Raw genomic sequence first — 12,222 nt, 5'->3', positions numbered from 1 at the left:
AAATAACTATCCCCATGCATTGGCTTTGTCATCATAATCATGGAATGAATACGTCTTTAGAGGGGTTGATTTGTTTTGATTGCAATTTACAGCTGTGATCTGGTGGGCAATTATCTCTTAATACCAACAAGAGAGAACTTCGTTAATGACACACACATTCCTTTTCTTTTTTTTTTCTTGACACACACATTCTTATTCTAGGTTGATCAAACAACAGAGACTGGAATATAATAAATTATGTGTGTTTCAAAGCTGAATAGACCTATTAAAGAATGGTGATGCAAAACTTAAATAAACATAAAACAAAAAAATTCAAATTTTATATAATGATTAGAAAGAAACTACATTATAATTATGAAATAAACTGTCTTCTGTATATTTGAAAGACTGAGCTATGTTTTGCAATGAAATAAAAGACAGTATAATGGGGAGGGCGTGGTGACAATATATCATGCATGTGTATAATTATATAAAGTAATTGAATGTAATTGAAAAAGTAATTGAAATTACATGGTATTTTTCCAGTGTAATTAATTAAATTACAATTACAAGTAATTGAAAAAATGTTCAATTACAAATAACATCCAATTACTTCAAAAAATGTAATTAATTACAGTCAATTACAATTACTTTTTTCAATTACCCCATCCCTGATTACTATACATGCAGCAAACATAAATAGTGCTTCACAACTGACAAGTAGTATCCAACAGTATTTAAAACAGAATCTTAAAGTATTGGATATATGAGCTGCATATAATAAATGGAAAAAGTAAAAATAGAATTTCAAATAAACATTTGGAAGTACTAGCGATTTATACAAAAGCCCCAAGGATCGGGACGAAAATTTTGCACAGCCAGTAAATACTGCAATAACTCGACTTCTGCGAAAAGATGAGTCGTATACTTTTTTCAAGGCTGGTCCAGGTCCTACAACACTTGTTAATAAGGAAAAAAAGAATTCTTAAAAAGATTACAATTCTGATTTAGGCAATTAATTTCCTTACACTTACTGCAGTGATTTTTTATACATGTTGTTAACAAAAGCTAAAGTGGAAAAAGTGTCCGATAAAAATCACCCGGCTGTATATTACAAAAATTCCTCCACCGAGGAAACACAAGATTGGAAACCACCGGCGACACTACCGGATCTTATATAAAATAAAATAATAAATACAACTCTAATTACAAATAAAATAACATCACTGATATCATTCTACTAAAAAGAATCTTCGTCACTCAAATGCCAAAACCCGGAAGAAAATAGCAATGTACATATAAGGATTTCCATCCCTGAATGGGACCAAATTATCCGTCAAGTATATAATACTCTGATATTATATTAAAGCATTTTATAGTGGAAAAGGATTGCCCGCGAGAAAATTTGAAAAAAATTCATTAATTAAGCAGTAGTTAATTAACAAAGATTGCATTGGAGTTAACTGTAGATCTGTAGCTCTCCGAAAAAAAATATATTGATAGACCGGAGAGCTACAGTGCCACCCACTGAAAAAACTGTATATTTATTGCGCACAAAAAAGTGCGCTCGGTTCTCGATTTATTTCTCTATAATATGAAAAAATATGCTATTAAAAACTATTATGACAATATAGATTCTCATCTTAAGGATGCTAGTCTGAACAATCGAAAACTATACTGGAAGTTACTGAAAGATACTTTTCACATTAAACCAACAAATGAAATTCCACCTATTCAGTTTACAGACAACAATGGCACTAAAAGTTTTGCATTTTCAGATATAGAAAAAATAGAACTATTAAATAAATATTTCACATCAATTACAGAGTTAGATGACAGTAATCAAGAGCTCCCAAATATAGTGTCAAGATGTACGGATAATTTTCCACACATTGAAATACAAGAGCAAGAAATCATTGATATAATTTCTATCATTCCTGTCAATAAAGCCGTTGGTCCTGATTGCATCAGCCATAAAATGTTAAAATCTTGCAAAGAAACTATCTCAAAACCTTTGTGTATACTATTCAACAAATCCCTATCACTAAAAACATTTCCAGACTGTTGGAAACTAGCACATGTTCTTCCACTTTTTAAGAAAGATGACCCTTCCATCACTTCAAACTATAGACCAGTCTCTTTGCTGAGTTGTATAAGCAAAATTTTTGAAAGAATAATTTTTAAGCATGTTTACAATTTCTTGTATTCACATAATATATTTTATAAATACCAGGCAGGTTTTTTACCAGGTCATTCCACAGTTTATCAACTTTTAGAAACATACCATTCTATAGTAAAAAGTGTTGATGAAGTCCCTACAGTTTTTTCAATGGGTGGCACTGTAGCTCTCCGATCTATCAATAATTTTTTTTTTCGGAGAGGTACAGATCTGCAGCTACATTGGAATCTAAGGGGAAAAGCGTTTATTTTTTTCCATATAAAAATTCAAATAATTTGAATATTAATAAATCCTGCTGTGGAAAGACGTATTGAAACATTAAAAATAGAATGATAACTGAAAACAAATTTTTTACCGGCTAAAATTTTTTAATTGATTTTTTTATTAATTAAAAAAGGGGAGATAACTCTTATCAAAATTCAAGGTCGTGAATTAGGACACATCCCTCTATATATATTAGTCTAGACGAACTCCAAAAACGGCGTGAACTCCAAATAATAGTTAATAGCAATGTTATGTAGTGTTATTGACTATCTTATAACTACGCCAGATATTTTTAAAATTGTTGACCATTTTATAGTGTCAAATTTTACTATTTATTCAGACCATGCCCCATTACATGTTAGACTATTGTTAAAAAAGGGTATCCATACACCTCCGGTAAATAAATTAATCAGCCAGAAAATTGATAATGAAACTCTGCCCCGTTTCGTTTTGTTTGGAATCAAGAGCGATGTCCAGATGCGAAGGCAGCATTAATTGAAAATCTTGATAATCTTTATGCATGCATTGAAGATACCTGCCAATCAGATTCTGTTGAACATTTTTCGTTTGACAAAACTGTTGAAAATTTCACAGAAACTTTAGTTGAAACTAGTGCTAATTGTAACGGGGACCGTTACAGATGTTCCCCAAACGTTCCCCAACTCCTTTTTGGTGCCATATTCCCTGTAAGCTTCATTAAATAAGTAAAACTCTATGCATTTGTGACTTTAACAATGTTTACCCAGAAGTGTACGTACCAAATTCAGTCAAATTTTAGCATTGCGCGCGTGCGCATGTGAATGCATGTGCGTAATGACCATATCATCTTGTCTACACAATCTATATATTTTAATATACTAAATATTAAAGTATTTAATCGAAAGGTATTAAAAAATACGCTCATTCAAGTGTATTTTTGATTTTACTCATTTCACGTGCACGCACGTGCATACATGAGCATGGTGACCATACCTTCTTGTAGAAGTCCATTACGTATATCTATCTTCTAAATCCTACCCCGTTTGGTTGAAAACCAAGGGAGTCATAGCTGTTTAAATATCAGCCAATCAGCGCACATACACGCACGTGTATGCATGTGCATGGTGACCATACCTTCTTGTATAAGTCCATTATATCTATATATGTTCCAAATCCCATCCTGGTTGGTTGATAAACAATGGAGTTACAGCCATTTAAAGTTTAAGCCAATCAGATTGCAGCGCACGTGCATGCACGTGTTTTCATGATATTTGCTATGTATCATGTTGTAGGGTATGCTAATACATGGCTATGTTCAAAATTTCAAAGGATTTCGTCAAACAACATGAAAGATATTGAGACTTTAGTTTCCGCCAATCAGTGCGAAGCGCACGTGCATGCGCGTGAGATCTTGTATGAGTTTCAAAGCATTTCATCAAAAAGGTAAAAAGTTACACCTATATCAATTAAATCGGTCATTTCACGTGTTGCACGTGCACGCTCTTGCAAGCACGTGCGCGCAAAATGACCTTCGTTCCGCAAATCTACATAACATGCCTACTGACCCTAAAAAGGTTTTACCTAAGTTGGATGTGTAGTTTATAAGATCACTCCCAGACAAAAAAGTACCCAGGAAGAAGAAGAAAAATAATAATAACTAGAGCAAAGCTCGTTGCAAAGCAATGAGTAGGTCTTCCGTCCGGTTTTGACCGGAAGTGCCGGAAGTGACATCAACAAAAGGAAGCAATAATCTAAGTAGTCTTAAGTGACTTGGTAATTTCAATTTTGCATCAAAACATTCAAAATAAGCTATTTTTGGCTACTTCCGGTTTGACCGGAAGTGACGACGACGGACGGAAAATTAATTTTTATGCTCCCAAAGACATATGTTACCCAAAAACTTGTCAAGAACGGCAAAAATACGCGTTTTCGACTACTTCCGGTTTGGCCGGAAGTGACGACGCCGGACGTATTTTGACGACCCCAATAGATTGAGCTTGACATTTTGAACAACTTTGCTTCTTTGACATTAAAAATTCTCAATACTTTTTGAGATATAAAGAAAAAACTTTCGGCCCCTCTCGGCCCTTAATTTTAGGGGCCAGCCCTTTTTACAAGATATGATTTGAAAGATCTTGGAATTCTACACTTTTTTTCTTCTATATGTTTTAACAAAATATTTCCAGGTAAAAAGATATCGTAGAAAAGATGTTGAAAATTTTGAAATTTGCGATAGGACTATTTTCGAGCCATAGCGAGCGCCGACGTGCGGCACTTCCGATAAAAATGAAATACATTCCACAAATCTACAAACATAGATCTCCCATACCTGAATGTATCATGTGTCTACCTAAAGCCGTTTAGGAGAAATCGTGCGGACAAACTGACCCTTAAAAAACCATTAAAGTGCCGATAACACCGGACCGGAAGTGATGTTATCAAAACAGAAAAAACGCATAAGGTTCAAGTGATGTAACATAAGTCCTAAAAGTTTCACGGAAATCCATTGAGCCGTTTTCGAGAAATCGCGTGCACAAAATCGGTAAGAAAAAAAAATAATAACTAGAGCAAAGCTCGTTGCAAAGCAACGAGTAGGTCTTCCGTCCTGTTTGACCGGAAGTAGCTTTCATTTTTAACAAAAATGAGAAATAACGCCTAAAAATGGTTTGAATCCTTTAAAGCTATGTTAATTAATGCAAAAATAAGCAATTTTTTGCTACTTCCGGTTTCACCGGAAGTGACGACGACGGACGGAAAATTAGTTTTTATGCTCCCAAAGACATATGTTACCCCAAAACTTGTCAAGAACGGCAAAAATACGCGTTTTCGACTACTTCCGGTTTGGCCGGAAGTGACGACGCCGGACGTATTTTGACGACCCCAATAGATTGAGCTTGACATTTTGAACAACTTTGCTTCTTTGACGTATTACAAATTCTCAATACTTTTTGAGATAAAAAAAAAACTTTCGGCCCCTCTTGGCCCTTAATTTTAGGGGCCAGCCCTTTTTACAAGATATGATTTGAAAGATCTTAAAATTCTACACTTCTTTTGCTCTATATGTTTTAACAAAATATTTCCAGGTAAAACGATATTGTAGAAAAGGTGTTGAAAATTTTGAAATTTGCGACAGGACTATTTTCGGGCCATACCGAGCGCCGACGTGCGGCACTTCCGATAAAAATGAAATACATTCCGCAAATCTACAAACATAGATCTACCATACCTGAAAGTATCATGTGTCTACCTAAAGCCGTATAGGAAAAATCGTGCGGACAAACTGACCCTTAAAAAACCATTAAAGTGCCGATAACTCCGGACCGGAAGTGACGTCATCAAAACGGGAAAAAACGCATAAGGTTCAAGTGATGTAACATAAGTCCTGAAAGTTTCACGGAAATCCATTGAGCCGTTTTCGAGAAATCGCGTGCACAAAATCGGTAAGAAAAAAAAAACAATAATAATAACTAGAGCAAAGCTCGTTGCAAAGCAACGAGTAGGTCTTCCGTCCTGTTTGACCGGAAGTAGCTTTCATTTTTAACAAAAATGAGAAATAACGCCTAAAAATGGTTAGACTCCTCTAAAGCTATGTTAATAAATGCAAAAATAAGCTATTTTTGGCTACTTCCGGTTTGACCGGAAGTGACGACAACGGACAAAAAAATTAATTTTTATCCTCCCAGAGACATATGTTACCCAAAAACTTGTCGAGAAATGCAAAATACGCGTTTTCCGACTACTTCCGGTTTGGCCGGAAGTGACGACGACGGACGAAAAATTAATTTTTATGCTCCCAGAGACATATGTTACCCAAAAATTTGTCGAGAAATGCAAAAATACGCGTTTTCCGACTACTTCCGTTTTGACCGGAAGTGACGACGACGGACGTATTTTGACGAACCCGATAGATTAAGCTTGACATTTTGAACAACTTTGCTTCTTTGACGTATTACAAATTCTCAATACGTTTTGAGATATAAAGAAAAAACTTTCGGCCCCTCTAGGCCCTTAATTTTAGGGGCCAGCCCTTTTTACGAGATATCAATCGAAAGATCTTGAAATTCTACAATTCTTTTGTTCTATATGTTTTAACAAAATATTTCCAGGTAAAAAGCTATCGTAGAAAAGGTGTTAAAAATTTTGAAATTCGCGATACGTCTATTTTCGGGCCATAGCGAGCGCCGACGTGCGGCACTTCCGATAAAAATGAAATACATTCCGCAAATCTACAGACATAGATCTACCATACTTGAAAGTATCATGTGTCTATCTAAAGCCGTTTAGGAGAAATCGTGCGGACAAACTGACCCTTAAAAAATCATTAAAGTGCTGATAACTCCGGACCGGAAGTGACGTCATCAAAACAGAAAAAAATGCATAAGGTTCAAGCGATGTTACATAAGTCCTGAAAGTTTCATGGAAATCCATCGAGCCGTTTTCGAGAAATCGCGTGCACAAAATCGGTAAGAAAAAAAAACAATAATAACTAGAGCAAAGCTCGTTGCAAAGCAACGAGTAGGTCTTCCGTCCTGTTTTGACCGGAAGTAACGTTAAGAAAAAAAAGCAATGAACTAAGTCGTTTCCTGTGACTTTAAAATTTCAATTTTGCGTCAAAACCTTTAAAATAAGCTATTTTTGGCTACTTCCGGTTTAACCGGAAGTGACGTCGACGGACGGAAAATTAAGTTTTAGGCTTCCAGTGACATATGTTACCCAAAAACTTGTCAAGAATGGCAAAAATGCGCTTTTTCCGACTACTTCCGGTATGGCCGGAAGTGACGTCGCCGGACGTATTTTGACGACGCCAGTAGATTAAGCTTGACATTTTGAACAACTTTGCTTCTTTGACCTCTTACAAATTCTTAATACTTTTTGACTTATGTAAGAAAAACTTTCGGCCCCTCTAGGCCCTTAAATTTAGGGGCCAGCCCTTTTTTTAAGATATCTTTTGAAAGATCTTGAAATTCTACACTTCTTTTGTTCTATATGTTTTAACAAAATGTTTACAGGTAAAAAGATATCGTAGAAAAGGTGTTAAAAATTTTGAAATTTGCGATTTGTCATTTTTCGAGCCATAGCCAGCGCCGACGTACTGCACTTCCGGTAAAAACCAAAGACGTTACGCATATCTATAGACTTTGGTCTATCATACCTGAAAGTTTCATGTTTCTATCTAGAGCCATTATTGAGAAAGTCTGGAGACAACCTGACCCTTTAAAATTCATAAAATCGGCAATATTTCCAAACCGGAAGTGACGTCATCAAAACGGAAAAAAATGCATAAGGTTCAAGTAATGTAACATAAGTCCTGAAAGTTTCGTTGAAATCCATCAAGCCGTTTTCGAGAAATCGCGTGCACAAAATCGGTAAGAAAAAAAAGAATAATAATAATAACTAGATACGATCTCGTTGCGAGCAACGAGTGGGTCTTCCGTTCGATTCTTGATGAGATGAGATCAGATTTTGATTGAGATTTTTATTCTAAAATAATGATTTTCCATAATCTGTAAAAAGACATTGAACAATAAAGACTTCTAAAATCGACTTTTGTCCCCTTCACGACCCCTTAAATTAGGGATCAGTCCTTTTTTTCTTCATATCATTTTAAATCTCTCAGGATTATGAACACTTTTTGTTCAACAACTATTCAGAGTTTCTCTTTTTCGTTTTCGAACTATTCACAAAAGAAATATTAAGGGACCAGCCCTTCAACTCCCTAATGGGGACGTTTAGCGAAAAATGAAAGGTTGCAGATTGTTAGAACATGATTTTGAATATCTTTTGTTCAATATTACTTATCAAAATATTTCTGACTTTCGAGATATAAAGCGTCAAAGTTTAAGCCTTCTGGCCCCTTTTGGCCCCTAATTACGTTATGTAGAACTTTAAAATCATAACGTACAGTTATAGATTGTTGAAATAAACATTTTTGCTTCAGGAAAGTACACCAAATTATTGACAGTCAAAGAGTTATCGAAAAAAGACTTTAAGACCCTTTTGGCCCCTAATTTGAGCGCCCAGCCCCTTTTCCTGGTATTTATTTTATAGATCTTAGGATTTTGAAGATTTTTTGTTGAACAACTATTCAGAGATTCTTTATCGTTTTCGAGTTATTCGCAAAAGAAATATTTAGGGGCCAACCCTTCAACTCCCTAATGGGGACGTTTAGCAAAAAATGAAAGGTTGCATATTGTTCAGTACATGATTTTGAACATCTTTTGTTCAGTATTACTTGTCAAAATATTTCTCACTTTCGAGATACAAAGCGTCAAAGATTTAGCCTTCTGGCCCCTTGTGGCCCCTAATTACGTAAGGTACGACTTTAAAATCATAATATACAGTTATAGATTGTTTAAATAAACATTTTTGCTTCAGTAATGTATAACAAATTATTGACTGTAAAAGAGTTATCGAAAAAAGACTTTAAGCCCCTTTTGGCCCCTAATTTGAGTGCCCAGCCCCTTTTTCTTGATTTCATCTTAAAGCTCTGAAGATTGTGAACACTTTTTGTTCAATAACTATTCAGGGATTCTTTTTCGTTTTCGAGTTATTTGCAAAAGATATTTTTAAGGGCCAACCCTCAACTCCCTAATGGGGACTTTTAACGAAAAATGAAAGGTTGCATATTGTTCAGTACATGATTTTGAACATCTTTTGTTCAATATTACTTGTCAAAATATTTCTCACTTTCGAGATACAAAGCGTCAAAGATTTAGCCTTCTGGCCCCTTGTGGCCCCTAATTACGTAAGGTACGACTTTAAAATCATAATATACAGTTGAAGATTGTTGAAATAAACATTTTTTCTTCAGTAATGTATTACAAATTATTGACTGTTAAAGAGTTATCGAAAAAAGACTTTTGGCCCCTTTTGGCCCCTAATTTGAGTGCCCAGCCCCTTTTTCTTGATTTTATCTTAAAGCTCTGAAGATTGTGAACACTTTTTGTTCAATAACTATTCAGGGATTCTTTTTCGTTTTCGAGTTATTTGCAAAAGATATTTTTAAGGGCCAACCTTCAACTCCCTAATGGGGATTTTTAGCGAAAAATGAAAGGTTGCATATTGTTCAGAACATGATTTTGAACATCTTTTGTTCAATATTACTTGTCAAAACATTTCTCTATTTCGAGATATAAAGCGTCAAAGATTGAGCATTCTGGCCCCTTTTGGCCCCTAATCATGTATTATACGACATTAAAATTATAATATATAGTTGTAAAATGTTGAGATAAACATTTTTGCTTCAGTAATGTATAACAAAATATTGACTGTTAAAGAGTTATCGAAAAAAGACTTTAAGCCCCTTTTGGCCCCTAATTTGAGTACCCAGCCCCTTTTTCTTGATTTCATCATAAAGCTCTTAAGATTTTGAACAGTTTTTGTTCAATAACTATTCAGGGATTCTTTTTCGTTTTTGAGTTATTTGCAAAAGAAATTTTTAAGGGCCAACCCTTCAACTCCCTAATGGGGACTTTAAGCGAAAAATGAAAGGTTGCATATTGTTCAGAACATGATTTTGAACATCTTTTGTTCAATATGACTTGTCAAAATATTTCTCTATTTCGAGATATAAAGCGTCAAAGATTGAGCATTCTGGCCCCTTTTGGCCCCTAATCATGTATTATACGACATTAAAATTATAATATATAGTTGTAAAATGTTGAGATAAACATTTTTGCTTCAGTAATGTATAACAAAATATTGACTGTTAAAGAGTTATCGAAAAAAGACTTTAAGCCCCTTTTGGCCCCTAATTTGAGTACCCAGCCCCTTTTTCTTGATTTCATCATAAAGCTCTTAAGATTTTGAACAGTTTTTGTTCAATAACTATTCAGGGATTCTTTTTCGTTTTTGAGTTATTTGCAAAAGAAATTTTTAAGGGCCAACCCTTCAACTCCCTAATGGGGACTTTTAGCGAAAAAATGAAAGGCTACCTATTGTTAAGAACGTGATTTTGAACATCTTTTGTTCAATATTACTTGTCAAAATATTTCTCTATTTCGAGATATAAAGCATCAAAGATCTAGCATTCTGGCCCCTTTTGGCCCCTAATCATGTATTATACGACATTAAAATCACAATATTTAGTTGTAAAATGTTAAGATAAACATTTTTGCTTCAGTAATGTATAACAAAATATTGACTGTTAAAGAGTTATTGAAAAAAGAATTTAAGCCCCTTTTTGGCCCCTAATGTGATGAGTCAGCACTTTTTTCTTGATATCATATTAAAGATCTTGTCATTCTGCACAAATTTTGTTCAGTATGTTTTAACAAAATAATTATACTTCAAAAGATATGATGCAAAATGTCTTAAAAAATCAGTCATGATTCGTGTCCTAAATTTTGACCCCTACCGAGCTTCCATACTAGACACTTCCGGAAAATATCATGACCCAGGTGCAACATGGCAACATGTCCTCTATCATCCCTGAAAAAATCAGCTTTCTAGCTTGAGCCGTTTTTGAGTAACGTGACAGACACGGAGGTCCTCTAAATTTCGATCAAAGGGCGATAACTCTAAATTGAAAAGAAATTTCCAAAAAAGGACTTGCCGGAATTAACTTCAGATGTCAATGCATCAACCATGAAAATTTGGATAAAATCGGTCGAGCCATCTCCGAGAAATCCTCTGCACAAATTTTGTAAGAAGAAAAAAGAAGAAAAATAATAAAGGGGAAAAAGAAACCGAAGAATAATAGAAGGGTCTTCCGCTGAAGACGGAAGACCCTAATAATAAAAGTGAAAAAGAAACCTAAGAATAACAAGAAGGTCTTCCGCTGAAGACGGAAGACCTTAATAATAAAAGTGAAAAAGAAACCTAAGAATAACAAGAAGGTCTTCCGCTGAAGACGGAAGACCTTAACTAGTGCTAATTGTAAAGGGGACCGTTACAGATGTTCCCCAAACGCTCCCCAACTCCCTTTTATAGTCATATTCCTTGTAATTAAATAACACAGACTCTATGCATTTGAGACTTTAACAACGTTGTCCCAGAAGTGTACCATGTTCATTCAAATTTTATCATCGCACACTTGCGCATGTGAATGCATGTGCGTAATGACCATATCATATTGTCTACACAATCTATATATTTTAATATGCTAAATATTAAAGTATTTAACTCAAAAGTATATAATAAAAACGCTCATTCAAGTGTATTTTTGATTTTACCCATTTCACGTGCACGCACGTGCATACATGAGCATGGTGACCATACCTTCTTGTAGAAATTCATTTCATCTATCTATGTTCCAAATCCCATCCTCTTTGGTTGAAAACCAAGGGAGTTATAGCTATTTAAAGTTTAAGCCCATCAGATCGCAGCGCACGTGCATGCGCATGTTTTCAAGACAACTGTTATATATCATATTGTAGGACATCCTTATGCATGACTATGTTTAAAATTTCAAAGCATTTCGTCAAAAATTAAAAAAAGATATTGCGATTTTTGTTTCAGCCAATCACAGCAAAGCACGCGTGCCCGCAAATGCATGCATGTGCATGTCGACCATACCTCCTTGTAGTAGTCCATTATGTCTGTCTATGTTCAAAATCCCCTGGGGGTCGTAACATAAAGGCTACTTAAGTCTAAGGCCGTGCTTAAGTAGGACTTAAGTACAGTCTAAAACTTAACACCGTAACTAGAAGCGTACTAAGATTTCGAAATCTTAGCAAAACTTAGGCGGCCGGTAGAGGTGACTTAAGTATTTCTTAACTTTCTTGTACATATATGTAGAATTATTTAATGTTGACTTTCGATGTTAAAACATTCCTTTATTCATTTAATGCATTAATGAAAATAATTATATCTATTTGACG

Source organism: Saccostrea cucullata, unplaced genomic scaffold (assembly GCF_032062105.1).
Source record: "Saccostrea cucullata isolate Sc308-1 unplaced genomic scaffold, CSIRO_AGI_Scuc_v1 ctg2509, whole genome shotgun sequence".
Lineage (NCBI taxonomy): Eukaryota > Metazoa > Mollusca > Bivalvia > Ostreida > Ostreidae > Saccostrea > Saccostrea cuccullata.
The sequence above is the reverse complement of the archived record's forward strand: the minus strand, read 5'-3'. Positions refer to the sequence as shown.